The sequence below is a fragment of the Passer domesticus genome, chromosome 2 (assembly GCF_036417665.1).
Source record: "Passer domesticus isolate bPasDom1 chromosome 2, bPasDom1.hap1, whole genome shotgun sequence".
Taxonomy (NCBI): Eukaryota; Metazoa; Chordata; class Aves; order Passeriformes; family Passeridae; genus Passer; species Passer domesticus.
The window spans coordinates 4,887,099-4,905,550 of record NC_087475.1 but is presented as its reverse complement, the minus strand read 5'-3'; the positions used below and the strand labels follow the sequence as shown (position 1 = coordinate 4,905,550).

General features: G+C 47.9%; 1 protein-coding gene and 1 long non-coding RNA gene across 5 annotated transcripts in view; one reads left to right on the top strand and one right to left on the bottom strand.

Moving 5' to 3' along the window:
- Positions 1–7,527: 7,527 nt before the first annotated feature.
- LOC135292284 (uncharacterized) lies at positions 7,528–18,358 on the bottom strand. 4 transcript variants are annotated; one of them, XR_010354730.1, is made up of 4 exons: positions 17,965–18,358; positions 9,403–15,077; positions 8,709–8,869; positions 7,528–7,864 (listed from the first exon to the last, which is right to left on the bottom strand). It is a non-coding gene; the product is annotated as an uncharacterized LOC135292284 (long non-coding RNA). The 4 variants fall into 4 exon arrangements; XR_010354726.1 differs by lacking the exon at positions 17,965–18,358 and having other exon boundaries at positions 9,403–12,867; positions 14,272–17,066; XR_010354715.1 differs by lacking the exon at positions 17,965–18,358 and having other exon boundaries at positions 9,403–14,396; positions 14,951–17,066.
- DYRK1A (dual specificity tyrosine phosphorylation regulated kinase 1A) overlaps positions 17,143–18,452 on the top strand; it is a 72,010-nt gene continuing 70,700 nt past the window's right edge. Inside the window, 1 exon segment of the mRNA XM_064406485.1 lies at positions 17,143–17,558. The gene's annotated coding sequence lies outside the window, so the exon portion shown is untranslated.

The following is an 18,452-nucleotide window of genomic DNA, read 5'->3' as shown; positions in this document are numbered from 1 at the left end:
GGACGCAGCCCTGGGGAATTCCGCCGGGAAAAGCCGGAGCACGGCACCCACCAGTGTGGGAATGGCCGAGGGCAGCGCTGCCACGGCCTCCCGCTGTGCCCTCAGACGGAATTCCCGCGATTTCAGCGGAACCGGGACTTGCAAGTCCTGAGGGAATCTCTCGAGTCGAGTTCTGAATGTTGTTGCTTTCCTAGGTCGTTGTTTTCACTTAATTCTCCACAGATGGTTCACTAAATTAAACTGTATTCAGGTTTACATCGTTAAATAAACACAACCTGGTCCTGGAGCGTGGCTCTGTCCTCTTCCTCCTCACCCAAACCCATCCACGTCCCTTCCCCTGCCGTGCCTATGGAAAACTTGGCAAAACCCACTGCATGCTCCTGTTCTGGGGCAAAAAAATAGATATTAATGTTGTCCCACGTTTCAGGGAGGAGAGGGAAAGTGGGCATTGTAGAAAGAAAGGAGTGTTTAACTGGGATCACTAAATATTATTGGCAGGACTCAGGCAGCTGAGTAGCTGAGGTAGGTAATTACTGTCATTAATTAGTGTGGGGCAGATAAAGAGGCATTGTTTTGTTTTGTTTTTTATCCCATCCAAGGAGAGCTCAAAAGAGGAAAATAAAGACCTAGACAGCACAGCTGCTTCTGAGTGTGAAGGTTTGTTTTGCCATCACTTTCACAATCAGCTGTTTTTCTTGGGAAACTTTTTCCAAGGTACTTCAGTTACTCATTTCTAGGAACTGGAGCCTGGTGTCCAGGAAAAGCTCCCGTTGGAGCAGGCAGGAGCTGCCCCTGTGCCTGGCAACAGAGATCCCACAAACAAACCAGGAGCACAAGGAGCCTGTGTCCCAATCCTGCTGTGCAGAGAGCTCAGGGTGGCTCCTGTGCAGGAACAATCCCAGAATATTTGGGTGGGAAGGGACATAAATCCCACCCAGTGCCAGCCCTGCCATGGCAGGGACACCTTCCACTGTGCCAGGCTGTTCCCAGCCCCAGTGTCCAGCCTGGCCTTGGGCACTGCCAGGGATCCAGGGGCAGCCCCAGATGCTCTGGCAATTCCATCCCAGCCCTGCCCACCCTGCCAGGGAACAATTCCTCATTCCCAAGATCCCATCTAATACTGCTCTCTGTTAGTTTGAAGCCATTCCCCCTTGTCCTGTCACTCCAGGCCCTTGTGAATATTCTGTTTTCATCTTCTCAGCTCCTTCAGGCCCTGCAAGGCCGCCCTGAGCTCAGCCCAAAGCTTCTCCTGTGCAGGTGAGCAATGCCAGCTGTGCCAGCCTTTCCTGCCAGCAGAGCTGCTCCATCCCTCTGCTCATCCTGGAGCCTCCTCTGGGCTCTCTGCAGCAGCTCCAGCTCCTCCCTGGGCTGGGACAGCTCTGCAGGTGCAGGAAAGAAAATTATTATTTAAAAAAAAAACAAACATAAAACCAACCAAGAAAAAAACACACCAAAGAAACTCTCCAAAAATTAAAAACCCAACCAACAACAACGACAAAAAAGAACCAAAACCCCAAAAAGCAAAAGAACAAAAGCAGAAACAAACAAAAACCAAAGAAACAAAAAAAAAAAAAAAAACCCACAAAAGCAAAATAAAAACCCACATACCTAACAAAAACCTTAAACCCAGAAAGCAGGAGGAATAAAACAACTCTTTCAGGAAGAGAAATATCCCCGTGTGGGAGAGGTCATCACTGTCAGCCCAGACGCAGGGACAGGTGAATTCCCTTCCCACCTCCAGGCTGTGGGCACCAATATTCCACTGAGAAGCCCCTTGAGGTTCGATTTTCTGAAGGAATTCCCATTCCCAAATGAAGCTAAAATTGTCAGTCTCAAATTGCCCAAATTTGGGGTGGATTTTCTAAGTGGACAAATGCAGCAGGCTCCTGACAATGAGAGGGCTCTGTGCCAAAAATTCCAGCTTTTGCTCTGATGCTCAGACTGTTGCACTGATTTTGCTGAAATCTTCCGAAATAATTCAGTGGGAGGTGGATACCCTGTAAATTTATCATTTGGATCGACCAAAATATATCCTGTTACTGGGAAGGAAACTTTTGTAAGGTCAGGGGGAATGGTTTTATATGGCCAGAGGGCAGGGCTGGGTGGGATCTTGGCAGTGAGGAATTGTTCCCTGGCAGGGTGGGCAGGGCTGGGATGGAATTGCCAGAGCAGCTGTGGCTGCCCCTGGATCCCTGGCAGTGCCCAAGGCCAGGCTGGACACTGGGGCTGGAGCAGCCTGGCACAGTGGAAGGTGTCCCTGCCATGGCAGGGCTGGCACTGGGGGGGATTTAGGGTCCCTTCCAACCCAAACCACCCTGGAATTCTGTTATTGAGGAGCTCTGAATTAATTTAGAAATGGTTGGCAGCTCTTAATCACTTAATTTCTGTAATTGTCACTGCTGTTGGGTCATGCATTGCTGTGTTCAATGCAAGAACAGGGTTAAATAAATATATTCTGGTTATGCCTGGGTTTATCACAGAGAACCAACCAGGAGGGTACAGGTTTTGCTCAAATCCATTTTGGATGTAACTCCACTTGTGGAGTCAACCAGATCCAATCTTGTCTTGGATCTTCATTTGTTGTTTTAGAGTTTGGTGAGCCAGAACTGAATAGAAGAACTCACTAACAAATGAACCTGAACTGAAAGCCAAGGGGAAATCTGTATGAACCTAGAATGATCCATAAATTTGTTTTTGTTCCTGGTTATCACAGAATCCTCATGGAATGGTTTGGGTTGGAAGGGACTTTAAAGACCATCCAGTTCCAAACCCCTTCCACTTTTCTACCTGATTATTTCTGGGACATCATTTAACAAATAGATTTAAATTATTTCGAATAATTCCATTTCTATATTTGCCTCAACCCAGAGCTGAAATGAATGGATTAATCGGTTTGGAATGACAGCATTCCTAATTTAGGATAACCATAGGGAAGCTGGGGTTACCTAAACTTTTTTTGGGTACCCAGAACCTGTTTTTCTGTTTTTTGGGGTTTTTTTATTAGTTTTGAAATCTTTGCTCAGAGGACAGTGGTGTAGAATCACAGAATGGTTTGGACTGGAAGGGATTTAACTCCAGGAATTCAGTGGGAGAAATTCTACAATTTAGACAAAGTCATGACAAAAACTACACTTTTAAGGAGCTCATAGATGATCAAATCTAATAAAAAAATAATTTCAAATCTTGTTGATGTGTTGAACACTTTTGAGATCTTTCCATGGTTTCTGTAAGCACATTTGACAATTTGCTTTCCAGAGCACCTGTGTGGAAAAGCTGCTCTTTAACACCAAGGAGGGTGGAGGAGAAAAGTGATGCCCTGAAGAAGAGGAAATAAATTGAAATCCCTTCTTTTTGGTGGAGAAATCAGCAAATCCCAGCTCTGCACCACACAAGTGGTGGTGTTCCTGAAAGAAGAAAGGTAATAAAAAAGAAATTAAAATCTCTGCACCACGTAGAGGGACTGTACACACATTAAATCCCACCAGTATTTTCTAAAATGTTTCCCTACTGCACAGAAATTTCCTTTTCTTTAAAAATGTTTGAAAGTATCTCAGACTTCAAAGAACTAATGAGAAAATACTGAAGAAGGCAGCAAAATAAACTTAATTATTCACATAGCAAGGTGAGAAAAGCTGATTGAGATGAAACAAAGCTGGGGGAACATCCAGGGGAAAAAAAGTCTAAAGAAACTGTTTAAATTGAGAGAGATACAATAAAAGGAGAAAAAAACCATACATTATAATAATATTGGTGAAGAGTTTTTAAAGAAGTTTAAGAATGAACTAATTTTCCAGCCAAAATACACAGTTTTGAAGGGAATTCCCTCAGAGGAACTGTCATTGGGTACTTTAAAAAGGACTTGGACTGACTGAAAATTGCACTGAGCTTCACTCACCACTCAAGAGAATTAGCACATAAGGAAAATAATGTTATAAAATGTTTAGGGGTGACAAAAACAGTGCATAACACAAAACAAGTGGTTTAGAGATTTTAAAAAAGTGTATTTGGCAGGGAAAGAAAATAATGACTGAATATCCTGAATAAAAAGTACTCAGGAAAAGAAAGAAAAGAAAGAAAAGAGGGAAAGAGGGAAAGAGAGAAAGAAAGAGAGAAAGAAAGAAAAAGAAAGAAAGAAAGAAAGAAAGAAAGAAAGAAAGAAAGAAAGAAAGAAAGAAAGAAAGAAAGAAAGAAAGAAAGAAAGAAAGAAAGAATTAGATATTAATTAGGCAATTTTTTCCTATAAAAGGTTGTTACAGGATGTAGAGAGATTCTGAATGATGATGGGCAAGTTGATATCTTTAAAAATGTCATGGTAAAATAAACTCTTTACAAAATAGTGAATTTTGCAGGCTTGTGTGTGAGAACTGATGGATATGGAGGAATTATTTGGGAATTTGGCAGATGACCTATGGCAGGATACAGGTATGGAGAAAAAAACTAAAAAAAACTTTAAAAAAATGCACATTTCAACTAAAACTTGTATATTCTGCCATCAGCAATGAATTGTAGTAGATGCACTGTTAAAAAAAAAGGTGTTTGTGTTTTCAAATAATATTAAAATAATCATGAAAAGTTTAATGAAAATTTAAAACTGACTGACTCTTTGAGTGCTGATAGCCCTTGAAAAAAAATTGGGATTTATGCAGATATTGAAAACATTGACAGGTGTATTAAACAAAAATTGTAATTGTGGTGCCAAACATTTTGTGGAAACAAAGTTTTGTAGCAACCTCAAAGGGGACTGGAATGGAAAAATAAATTAAATTTTAAATTTTTTTAACATTTTAATTATTTTTTTTAATGTTGATTTGATACCAGGGGGGAAAATTGCACCAGTGAGTGATCTCCACACCCACAGCTGTTTACATTTTCCTGTGACATAAATAGATTTGAAACTCCAAGTGTTAGATTACAATCCATGGCTCAGTTTTTTCTCCTGGTTGGAAGGAGTGTGTAACTGGGGGTGCAGTGTGAGATGTGCTAATGGCAGGATATTTCCACCCTGACTGCTCAGGTGGTTGGAGCTTCCTGAGGCAGTGAACACAGATTTTTTTAGTTTTGGGTTTTTTTTTTTTTTTGTCAAATAGGAGGAAAACTGTATAACTCAGCCTCTTAAATAGATTTTTCCATTATAGATAGGACACACCAACCAAAACTGTTGATTTAAAGTTTTTAAATATATGTTTTCAGTATTTTAGACTGGAGTAAGGGACAGTATGGAAATTAAATTTTTAACTTTCATAGAAAGTTAAATTAGGGCTTGGAGCAGCCTGGCACAGTGGAAGGTGTCCCTGCCATGGCAGGGGTGGCACTGGATGGGATTTAAGGTCCCTCCCAACCCCAGCCATTCCACGGCTCTGTGATTTCTGAGCTGAGCTTGAGGAATGGCTCCCAAAGCCAAATCCTTTCTGTCAGGATCAGGAGCAGAGTGGGCAGGGCCCAAAGAGCATCAAGGTGTTAAAGGAACACAAAGAGAAAGCAAAATCACAGAGAAAACAAAATTCCTGTTCTTGCCTCTGAGTTCACAGTGCAACAGTGCCACAGAACCCCAAAAGAAATCCCTGAGGCTGGAAAAGCCCTCCCAGCCCAGGCAGTGCCAGCTGTGCCCCATGCCCACCTTGTCCCCAGCCCAGAGCACTCAGTGCCACCTGCAGGGGACACCTGCAGGGATGGGCACTGCCAAGCTCCCTGGGCAGCCCTGCCAAGGCCTGAGCTCCCTTTCCATGGGCAAATTCCTGCTGCTGGCCCAGCTGAGCCTGCCCTGGCCCAGCCTGAGGCCGTTCCCTCTGCTCCTGTCCCTGTTCCCTGGAGCACAGCCCGACCCCCCCGGCTGTCCCCTCCTGGCAGGGACTTGTGCAGAGCCACAAGGGCCCCTGAGCCTCCTTTGCTCCAGCCTCAGCCCCTTCCCAGCTCCCTCAGCCCCTGCTGGGGCTCCAGCCCCTTCCCAGCTCCGTTCCCTGCCCTGGACACGCTCCAGCCCCTCCAGGTCTCTCCTGCAGGAGCAGAACTGGGCACAGCCCTCAGGGTGAAATCCATGTTGTCCCAAATCCATGTTGTCCCAAATCCATGTTGTCCCAAATCCATGTTGTCCCAAATCCCTCTCATCCAAAAGCTCTAGAACTGCCTCCAGTGTGTTCCCCACCAGGCAGGTGGGACAGACAAACATGAAGATCCATGGTTAAGTGCTCCCAGGATTTCCTGGGACAATGAGCTTCCCAGACAAAGCATCACATGGAAAATAATAATAAAAAAACCTTTATGCAAGAAAAGCAAGAGAAGAATGGATCAAAAACTGGCAGGATGAGAGGAAAGAAATAAAACAGAACTCAAAGGTCAGTTTTCAGCGAAGGGGAGGCCACAGGAGGAGTCTGCAGGGAGCTGTGCTGTGCCTGGTGCTGCTTCATGCATCCCTCAGTGATCTGGAGAGGGGCTGAGCAGGGACTCACCACAGACTGCTGAAGAGATTGAGGTGTTCAGGTAAAGGAAAGGTAGAGGACAAAGTGAGGTGCAGTTCAAGGGATGGCTGGAGAACTGAAAAAAGACCTTACAAGACTGAGGGAATGGATAATAAAACGGCAGAGAAAATCTGATGCAGTAAAGTAGTGCACACAGGGGGAAATCCTGTGTACATAAGGATGGGTCTTAGTTGGTTTTCTACTCACAACTGAGATCTTTGGGTTCTGATTAATATTGCCATGAAAATATCGGCACAATGTTCCCTTTTACAGAGAGAAACAAATCAAATATTTGGAATTATTAAGGGCACAAACTAAAGAACAAACCAGAGAACACTGCAGCACACCTGCCCTGGTATAAATCCATAGTTCTCTGAGTATGGAGCAGTGTGTGCAGTTCTCTTCCAGACATCTTAAAAAGGCTTCCAGGACCTGAAGGAGTTGACAAAAAAGATGGAGAAAGATAATTTCCAGGGGATGCAGGGACAGGACACAGGGAATGGCTCCCAGTGCCAGAGGGCAGGGCTGGATGGGATCTTGGGAGTGAGGAATTGTTCCCTGTGAGGGTGGGCAGGGCTGGGATGGAATTGCCAGAGCAGCTGTGGCTGTCCCTGGATCCCTGGCAGTGCCCAAGGCCAGGTTGGACACTGGGGCACTGGAAGGTGTCCCTGCCATGGCAGGGCTGGCACTGGATGGGATTTAGGATCCCTTCCAACCCAAACCATTCTGGGATTTCTGTGTTTCTGTAATTCTGTAATTCTGGGATCTCAACATGCCAATTCTGAAAAACGGAATTTTGGAGAAAACTCCTCACCCCAGCATTCCCTCCCACCCTTAGCCATGGCCTTCAAGGACAGCTGAAGCTGCTGCAGAGAGCCCTGGGTTTGGGGTTTAGGACACTAAAAGGAACAGCAAATGCTTGGAAAAGTTTCCCACTTTGGAAGTAACTTTTAAGGAGTTTTTCTCCTTGGAACAGATCCGTGTTGCCTGTAAAAACCTTGTGTTGTTGTCCCTTTGGCTAAGAAGGTGATGCTCAGAATCTGGAATTTGGGTAAAAATCAATACCACAGAGTTGGCACATTTATTATAATTTATTACATATCATTTTCACTGCCTTGAAAAGCAACATAAAAAAGACAACAAAAAGTTCTTTCTTGTGACAATTTAAGCAAGAAATATTTTTTAGCTGCTGTTTTCAGCCTTTGAAACTTGAAGTTGCTTATAAATTTCCCTGACCAAAATATTACCCTTCCAAAAAAAAAAAAACCCAAATTCTCCTTGTTCCTTCCACTTAAAACAGAAGGGAAAAAAAAAAAAAAAAGCTAGGGGAGGTTTAAAGAATAAAAAAATCAGCTTGAAGCAACACCCAGGACAGGAAACTTCTTCCAAGCAGTTAAAGCTTGGCAAACCTGCAAACAATGGAAACCAAACAAAGAAGGATCAGTTGAATGTTTGTCTCAGCCTGAATGTTCTGGACACACACAAAACCTCCCAAACTCTCCTCAAATCCCCAAAATAAGGTCAGGAAGTGTTCTCTTCCTGATGTTTCATGTGTGCTCTGTCCATCCCAGATACAAAGCTCCTGTGTAAGTTTGAGCATTGTTTTTTTAATGCATATAAATGGCATTAATTAGTGTTTATTTAATAAAATTCTTCAAAATGTATTAATTCAGACTCCTATGTGACAAAGATGAGACTTACATTTGATACTCATACATTCAGAATGAACTAGAGTTTCTTCAAACAGGATAAATAAAATAAATATCCAGAGCAGGTTATGTTACATTGATTTTTTAAAAATATTTATACTACTACAGGTGCATTTAGCTACTTGGAATTTTCTCAATGCTTTTCATTGAGCTTTGTTTTAATTTTTAACTGGAAATCTTTATGTTTTGCCTGAAATTTGGGTTCAGCAGTCCAGTTTCACCTCTTTGAGGTGATCCCTTTCAAAAACTGCTCTGTCAATATATCAAAATTCAGTTGAGGTTTATTGTGAAAAGACTTGCTGTTACACATAGGTTGGAAGAGGGAAAAAACAATGGGATTGAGGGGATTTTTAAGTTTTGTTTTTCAAAACAGGGTTTTATAAATCAAGAGAGAAACTTTCTGTGCTGGGAGCACGAGTGTTCTGTGTCCTGTGGATGTGAGCACTCAGGAGAGGATATTTTAGTGCAAAGAGATCTGAACCCATCATCTAATTCAATTTATTAATCAACCTGATGGGGCCCTGCACACAAAAATATCAAATACCTGGAGTTATGGTAATTTTATTCTCCAGAAAGGAAAGAAGTGGCTTGGTGCAACCCCTGCCTCAGAGTTTCCTGCAGCTGCTGCTCAGTGAAATCTTCTCCAGCTCCACAGATTTGCCAACTTTACCAAGGCCACTGGACAATTTCAAACCTGACAGATTTCTTGGGAAACAACTGAATGTTTATGAAATATCACTTAAACAAGCAACACACCCCATCTTCCATTGCGCTACCAGTGCCTGCCAATTGCCCTCACTTTAAATCCAGTTTTTAATATTGCTTGTATCAGGGAATCACAGATCCCAGAATGGTTTGGGTTGGGACCTCAAAGCCCATCCAGTGCCACCCCTGCCATGGCAGGGACACCTCCCACTGTGCCAGGCTGCTCCAGCCCCAGTGTCCAGCCTGGCCTTGGGCACTGCCAGGGATCCAGGGGCAGCCCCAGCTGCTCTGGGCACCCTGTGCCAGGGCCTGCCCATCCTCAGGAATTGTTCCCAATATTCCACCCAATCCTACCTTCTGTCAGCTTGAAGCCATTCCCTGTGTCCTGTCACTCCTTTATGGTCCCTTCCAACCCCAAGCAGATTCTGTGGTTCCACCCCAGATTTGTTTTGGGGTGCTGGACCCTTTGCAAAGTTTCCTGGTGTCCTGAGACCCGACAGCCAGGACTTCTCCATGGCTGTTTTCTAACTCACCCTGGCAGTTCTGCAGCTGGCAGTCCCTGACGGTGACAGTGGGAACAGGGAGCTCTGAAGCTTCTTTAGAAGGATGGGGGTGGAGAACTGTGAGGTTTTCTGGACTCCTCTCCCCCTTTACACCTGAGAGGGAACTGGGCCTGATTTACCCATGGCAGCGTGGGCTGGCTCCAGCCCCAGAGGGTTTGTGAGCCATTGTCCCTCCCACAGCATTTCAGGCTGGTGCCCACAGTGTTTTTCAGGTGCCCGTGGTGTTGTGCCCTCTCCTGAGTCTCACCAGCCTGGGGGAGCTGCCCTGGGAATGCTCCAGGGATCTCCCTGCCCTGGAGCACAGCCCTGCCCAGCAGTTATTTTGGGAGCTCCATCCTGGCAGGACTGGGCCCTGCAGGCCTGGCTGGTCCCTCTGGAATTCCAGCAGGGATCTCAGCAGAAGGTCAGCACCGAGCTTGCCTTGCCAGCTGCCTGGAATAGCTCACAAAGGGGAAATGCAGGCCCCAAAAACAGAACCCTACAAAACAGGAGTGCTGGCCCACAGAGCAATCACCTGCATTGGTGATGCCACAGAGCAGCTCCAGGGCCTGGCAGTGGGGACACCCAGGAGCTGGAATGCACCTCAGAGGGAGGTGAGGAACACACAGCTCCTCTGCTTTATGTCCACAGCAGAAAATACAATTTTTTTATTCTGGTTCATAATTCTGAGGGGATCAGCCCTTGATCAGACCCTCAGCTCTTGCAATGGGTTTTTATTCCCCCAGTGCTCAGGCACCTCTGACAGACCCACCTTGGGCAGAGGTGGTGAATAAAGAGATTCAGAGAAGTTCTGGAAGCTGGTGGCTGGGGGAGGATTGATCCTGGTTAATCACTAAACCATCTCCCTCTTTGGGAAAAGCTGAACTGTTATGGGAAGTTTCATGTGACCATCAGGAGGAACTTTCCTGTGCAGTGACTGAGCACTGGACTTCCCTGGGTACCGTGTGCCAGGGCCTCACCACCCTCATAGCAAAGAATTTTGTTGTAATCTCTAATTTAAATTTACTCTTTTTCAGCTTAAGGCCATTTCTCCTTGTCCCATCACTCCATGCTCTTGTAAAAAGTCTCTCTCCATCTTTCTTTGAACTGGGATGGGAGAGAGGATCTTGGAGGGAAAAAAGAACAGACAACAAAGCGTTCCTGCTTCTACTGAAGAATGACTTCTTAGCCTAGTGAAACTCCATAAGTGACAAATTTAGAAAAATTTTATTTAAAATTCATCACAATTTCTTTTTCTTTGCTAGCAGGAGGTTGATCAAGTGGACACCAAGTAGAACATATTTCTAAGAACTTTCTTGAATGGATTTGTTTCAGGATATAACAAACATCATGGTCTGGAATTTCAAGAACAAAATCCCTGTGGAAGCTGCACAAGGAATTTTCTCCTGACAGCAAGAACTGAGTTTTCATTTTGGCCACCAAGGACACCAAGCCTGCTGCACAAGGGAGCAGGGAATTGGTGTGGAAAAGGGAAGGGGCCAGTGAAAGAGGAATGGAATTTTAATGGAATTGAGGACATTTTGACTCTTCCAGGAATTCTGACATAGAAGCAAAAGCTGTGCATTGAACAGGTGTAGATCCAATGATGTTACAGTCAGCAGAACCAAAGAGCTTTAAAGACCCATGGATTGTGCTGGTCCTTTTGGATGTGAGGGGAACTTTATGATTAAATCAACCTTTTGTTTTGTTTTGTTTTCCATGTTTTCTAATGCAGGGAAACCAGATTCCTCTAAAAGTTGGAAATTGAGCATGTGGAGAAGCTCCCAGATGCGAAATACTTGACATTGTAGCACTTGATTTACAAAAGTTTTAAAGAATCACAATTCTTCAGAATTCCTGACTTTAACAGGAATCATTCTGCACTCCCACAAATGTATTTGTCATGGAAAGTGGTCTTAGGAGGACTTCTGGGATACAACTTCCAAGAATGCACTTTCCCTAGGATAACTAACACAGCCTTTTTCCTGGAGACTTCATCCCCAGAAAACTCCATGGTTTTGGGGAAGGATTTTCACAGAATCACTGAGCTTGGAAAAGATCTCCAAGATCATCAAGTCCAGCTGTGCTCGATGCCCACCTTGTCCCCAGCCCAGAGCACAGAGTGCCACCTCCAGGTGTTCCTTGGACACCTCCAGGGATGGCCACTCCAAACCTCCATGAGCAGCCTCTTCCAATACTTAACACTCATTTCCATGAGAAAGAAAAATTCCTCCTGATGTCCAGAAATTCCTGCTTGATGTTTTACACCAGAAGAGAAACTTTTCATACTCAGGAGTGCGATCTTCACCGTGAGTGTGAACACCAAGGAGCACAATTCCAGGGAGTACCAGGGAGAGCTCAGTGAGATGCACTTTCTTTTTGGGGAACAAGAATTGCTGTTCATCCAGCAGCAATTCCAGGACCTTCTGGTCCAGAGGCGTGCCAGCCTACACAATGTGCAGCTCTGCCTGTCAATCCCAAGCCGGTACTATCGAAGCCGGCTCTGATGATGACTCAAAAGCCGATCTATCTCCATCCCAATGGGTTACCATGGCAACCCCTCTGGCCTAAAAAGAGCTGGACCACATTAGTTCCTTAGCAGCACCTTTTTGACAGGCGAAACACAAGCTGCTCCCTCCAGATGATGGTTTCATGTGGAACTGAGGCTGGCTGGGAGCTGCTGCAGTGCTCTGGGAAGTGTTGATGATGTAACCCATGGAGAAGAACTTCTGCTGGGACTTCACTTGGGGTTGGGGCCTGTCACCCTCTTCTTCTAAGTTCTTCTAAGTTCTTCCAAGCCTTCTGATGTTTAGCTTCTTGTAATGAACTTTCTCAAGCAGTTTTGTGTAAATAATTATTGTTTCACATTCTTTTCTGGAGGAGGAGAAATTTGATGGACTGTTGGTTTGTCCAGTGTCATTGGAGAGGTGGCACTCTAATCCACCTGTCACTTTTGAAAGTCTATAAATGTTAAAGTCAGAAATTAAACTTCATTTTTTACTTTAGAAGTTCCAGTATCTGCATCGTTTTATTTCGTGTTCTATAGCAACAGGGGCCAAAGCACCAAAGGAACTGGGCTGTGTGGTGGCTTTGGTGGAGAGACACAACAGCAGAATCTTTCCTTCTGTATTTTGATGGAACTCTTCCTGAAGATCTTCCAGCTTGGATCTTGTGACCTAAGAAGGCCCCTTTTGCAGCGGGATACAGAGGATTGTTGGAATTGCTGCTGGTCCAACACAGCATGTCCATCAAAACTTGGACCCAAACCACAAAAGTTGAGCCCTGGAAAAGTCAGAGTGCCCATGGCTGCTGTGAAGGAAGCCTGGAGTTCAGGCAGAGCTGGAAACTCTCCAGGAGGAAAACTGCAGGGCTGCAAGGGCAGGTTGGATCAGGGAATGAAGCCGTGCAGAGCACACAGTGAGAGGCAAATGGGCCCCTCTACTCCATGCAGGAAGGCTGGAAAGGGAAAAAAATGGGACATATTGCCCATAATCACACTCCACTGCCATAGAATCACAGTTTGGGTCAGAAGGGACATTAAAAACCATGCAGTGCCACCTGTGCCATGGGCAGGGACACCTTCCACTGTCCCAGGCTGCTCCAATGTCCAACCTGGCCTGGGGCACTGCCAGGGATCCAGGAGCAGCCACAGCTGCTCTGGGAATTCTATCCCAGCCTTTCCCCACCCTCCCAGGGAACCAATTCTTCATATCCCTAACCGAAAATTCCCCTCTTTCAGTTTGAAGTCACTCCCCCTTGTCCTGTCACTCCAGTCCCTGATGAGTTGTCCCTTTCCAACTTCCCTGCAGCCCCTCCAGACCCTGGAAGGTGCTGGGAGGTCTCCACACAACCTTCTCTTCTCCAGGATGAGCAGCCCCAGCTCTTCAGCTCTTGTTTTGTTGTTTCTTTTACATCTGTTCCATTTCTCTAGAATGCTGTATGTTATTTGCTCTCTTAGAACTCATTTCTCTACTCTCTTTCCCCTGCATTTTTAACGTGCTTTTTTCTTGTTTTTTCTTTTTTCTTGGTTTTTCTGCTTATTATTGTTTTTTTGGTCCCAAGTATTCTGCTTTCTGAGGGGTGGTTTCTTTGGAAGAGAAACCCAAGTATTTCTTATGAGCCTGACCATTAATTAATGCAGAATGTACACAACCTCCTGTTTTCAAGCACTGCAAACCTGCTCCAGGTAGTTTGTGATGGAGAGTATTAAAAAAAAAAAGGACTCTCCTGTCTTGGCAGTCCCTCCCCTCCTAAAGAAAATAAAAAAGAAGTATGATTTTATAATTTTTGATAAGCAAGAACCTGGACTCCCTTCATCCAGGTCACAACTTGTGTGCAAAGTTTCCAGGTGAGGCAGGATTCTGGTGGAATCCCAGCCTGGAGGATCCCTAACCCAAGCCCCAAACCTCCAGCAGGGAACACAAATTCAGTTCCTGACAACCCTTTCCAGGAAGAAATTCCTCCTGATGCCCAACCTGAACCTCCCCTGGATTTTTAATGAAATGGATATTGAAGAGAACACTTTTGTACAAAAGGGAAAAACCATGCAGGTTATTCATTATCCAAATAAAATTAACAAGCCCAAAAGATCTAGTTCTTTGTGCTGGAAAATAACATTTTAAAAAGATGCCATCACCTTTTAAAGGACATTTTATTTCTGCCCAAGGTGCCAGAGCTTGGGTATAGCCAGCAAAATAAATGCAGAGGATGAGTGAGCAACTGCACTCTGTAAAACTCTGTAATATTTTTAAGTGTTAGCAAAAAAACCCCTCAAAACCTGACAAAAACCCCAAACCCCAGGAAGTGACAGTAATGCAGTGAACAGAGTAACAAATTTCTGTGAGCTTTGTAGTTACCTACCCTGAGCCACAGAGAAACTGTTCTGTCACTGCACTCACACAGACCAGAGGGAGATTTTGGAGGGGAAAGAATCCTCAGGGAATGCCTCTCCTGCTCCTCTCCCAGAGTGGAGCTGTTCTTCCTGACTGAGAGACTGGGCAGAGGTTGGCCTTTGAAATCTTGGAATTGTCCATGTGGGAAGAGCCCCTCAGGATCACCCAGTGCCACCCCAGTGCCACCAGCATCACCCCAAACCCTGTCCCAAGGGCACATCCAGACTCCTCTGGGCCAATTCCAGTGACTCCAAACCTCCCTGGGCAGCTCAGCCCAAGGCCTGACCACTCTGCCAGGGAAATTTTCTTTCCCAGTCTCCAATCTGAGCCTGCCCTGGAGCCATTTGAGGCCATTTCCTCTCCTCCTTTCCCTGCTCCTCATGTCAGGAGTTGTGCAGAGCCACAAGGTCCCCTCTGAGTCTCCTTTTCTCCAGGCTCAGCCCCTTCCCAGCTCCCTCAGGTGTTCCCAGGACAAGAATCACATTCCGGACATGCTCAGAGTCAATGACAGAAGTGTCAAAAGCAGCTCCAAGTGACCTCAAATCTTTCTGGGGCTGAGGGGAATGAGAAAGGAACACTGAAAATACAGTGCTCCCAAGCACCTCCCACGGCTGGAAGGTGCAGTTCCACAGGTAATTCCAACTCACCTAACACCTCACTGTCACTCCTGGGCTGGTCCCTCAATTCCCCTCCTCTCCCCTGTGCACCCCTGTCCCTGGAGAGGGACTTTTCACAGGGGACTGGGATGACAAGACAAACAGGAATGGCCATAAGCTGAAAAAGAGAGGTTTAGGTGGGATATCAGGGAGAAATCCTTCCCTGGGAAGGTGCCCAGAGCAGCTGTGGCTGCCCCTGGATCCCTGGCAGTGCCCAAGGCCAGGCTGGACACTGGGGCTGGAGCAGCCTGGCACAGTGGAAGGTGTCCCTGCCATGGCAGGGCTGGCACTGGATGGGCTTTAAGGTCTTTTCCACCCCAACCCATTCTGGGATTCTGGGATCACACAATTTAAGTAAAATTCTCAACACTTCAATTATTTGGGGGGCTTTGGCTGTGGCTGCATCTGTCTGCCAATCCTTGGCTGCTTATTTCCACCTTTTAAGCCAAGATAAAAAAATATTAAAACAGGAAGCAAATGGAACAAGTAACATGTCCTAATTTCTCCAAGGAGGCTGGCTGGGAACTGAAATGACTAGATTAAAGTATCACACGTCAGAATTAAAGTATTAGATAAAGGCCAGACTCTACTTTTTGATCTTTGTGGGCATTCCAACTGAAAAAAAAAAAAGAAAAAAAAAGCCAAACCATTAAAAACCCCCTGTCACAGATTTAGGCTGGAAGCACCAAGGGTAAAGGAGCCTTCCATCAGCAGCTCGAGGCTCCCACACCAGGCTACTTATAGTGCATATTTTAACTAATTTTTGGGAAATATATTGATTTTTTGGGGGGAATGAAGAAGGCCCCTGCATGCAATTCCAAGAGGAAAAGAGCCTTTTATTCTGTGATTCCCTCAGCACCTCAAGGCTCCCACACCAAGCTACTTTTCAGTGCATTTTTAAACCCATTTTTGGGGGAATATATTGATTTTCAGAGTGGGGTGAGAAAGACCCCCTGGATGCAATTCTGAGGGGAAAGAAGCTTTGCCTCAGCAGCTTGAGGCTCCCACACCGAACTCACTTCTGGGGGAATGTATTTTTTTTTCCTGCTGAGAATTAGAAAAAAACCCGAACAGAATTCCAAGCGGAAAGGAGCCTACCCTCAGCAGCTCAAGGCTCCCACACCGGGTGACTTTTAATGGGTTTTTAAAATTTGTTCTTGGGGAATACAGATTTCCCGAGGTGATGAGAAAAAAACCCTGGATGCAATTCTGAGGGGAAAGAAAGACTGGACTCCTGTGACTCCCCCAGCACGCCGGGGCTCCCACACCGGACGACTTTTAGCACATTTTCCAACTCGTTTTTTGAGGATGATATTTTTAAGCAGGCCGAGAAAGACCCGTGAACGCAATGCCGAGAGGAGGGGAAGGAAGAGGAGCCTTCCCTCAGCGGCTCCAGTCACTGCGGGCTCCTCGCAGTGCGTTTTTTGAACGCTTTTTCGCGAACGTCTCGGGTTCCGAGGGGCCGTGCCCGGCCCTGTCCCTCCCCACAGGCGGCGGCGGGCGGGAAGCCCCGGCGGGCTCGGCCTCGCGCTCCCGGCGCCCCCTGCGGGCCGGGGCCGCCGCCGCCTCAGCCCCCGGCTCCCCCCTTCACCGGGAATGGCGGCCGCTCCCCTTCCCCGCCCCGCCGGGGCCATCCCGGCCCGCAGCGCCGCCGACACCGTCACACGCCGGAGGGCGGGCGGGCACGGATGGGGAAGGAGGGGGAAGGAGCCGTTGCCATGGCGAGCGCGGCCCGCCCTTGCCTCCCCACGTCAGCGCCGTCTCCCGCCCGGCCGCGGGTGATTGACAGTTGCCATGGCAACAGGCTCGCCCCCGCCGCCATTTTGTCAGTTGGGTTTTTTTTTTTAAATTTAAAAAAAATATTTAAAAATTAAAATAAAAAATAAAATAATTATAAAAAAACAAGAGCAAAGAGCTCCATTTCCGACAGAATCCCGGGGGTTAATTTTTTAAAAGTTTTTTTTTTTCTTCTCCTTCCGACCTCCACCGCGAAAGGAAAAGGAAAAGAAGGGACGCAAAAAAAGTGCGCTCCGAGGGTCCCGCCGGGGATGCGCGGCCGGGCTTGAGGCGGCGGCGGTGCGGGAAGCGAAGCCGGTTCGTGAGGAAGAAGGGAGGGAGGGAAGGAGGAGCGGGCGGGGAGGGAGGGAGGGGGAGGAGGTAGCGGCTGGCAGGCGGGGGAGGGAGGGAGGGAGCGAGGAGTTCCCGGGGGCTCGGTACGGCGCTGCGCTTCCCCCCATCCCCTCCTCCTCCTCCTTCTCCTCCTCCTCCTCCCGCTCCTCCCGCTCCCCCCGCCGCTGTCCCCGCGCTCCCGGCCGGGGCTCAGGCCGCCGATCGCAGCCGAGCCGAGGCGAGGCCGAGCCGCCGCCGGGCGCTGCGCAGGTTTGGACCGCGCGCCATTTTGTGAGGGCAGCGAACAGCCAGAGCCCGGCCGGGGACCCGCCGGGCCGCCCGGGCTCCCCTTCCCACCGCGGGCAGAGCCGCGGCCCGAGGGAGGAGGAGGCGCCGCCGCCGCCGAGGCCCCCGGGGAAGAGCAGGAGGACGCGCCCGGCGCTCGCCCCGCGGAGGGAGAGGCCTCGCCCCGGGAGAAGCCGCCGCACGGGTGAGTGAGACGCCGCACCGCGGGACGAGCCGGGGCCGCCTCGCCCGGGCCCGCGGCGGAGGGGCCGCAGCGCTTCGCTGCCATCTTAGAGCGGGAGCGGCGGCAGGGCCGGGATCCATCCCCGCCCGCCCCTCCGCAGCCCGCGGCCTTTTTCCCCTTGGAGCGCGGCTGTGCCTTCCCGGGCCTTGGGAGCGGCGATGGAGGAAGGGAGCTCGCCCGGAGCCTCTCGGTGTTATGCGCAACGCCCTGCGGTGGGCGGGTGCGAGGCTCGGGCCGGGCTGGCGGCGAGGAGGGCGGCAGGACTTGGAGCATCACCTGTTGTAGGGGAGGATTGGGATGCCCCGGCACCTGTGAGGGGCCGGTGGGGCGGGTGGGGGAAGGTGCGGGGAGACGGGGAAGGAGTTACCTGAGCGAGGTGCCTGTCATCCCTTCGGTGGGGGTGGGGAGGAGGAGGGAGCAGCGTTGGGAATAGACACAGGGACACGCAGGGACACACGGGCACAGGGACACGCAGGGACACACGGGCACTCCCCGGGGAGCTGGTGGAGGCACCGGCCCCGCAGGTCTTTAAGGAAAGGCTGGACGTGGCTCTCGGTGCCGTGCTCTGGCTGACAAGGTTGGCCCTAGGTTGGGCTCGATGATCTCGGAGGTCTTCCCCGTCATTAATGATTCCCTGATTCCATATTTCAGTGGCTGGCCGCGGCCTTTTAGGGATTCAGCTTTGTGTTGCTGGAGGAATTGGAGCTCTTCTGGGATGCACTGGGTGCTCCTCTGGAGTGGTCAGAGTTCCCTCCCGCCGCCGCGGGATCACAAAACGTATTTTAAAGTCTTGGAATTCCAAATTTAGGAATTGGCCTGTTGGTGAATCTCAGTCGGTTTTGAAGTTTTGGGTTT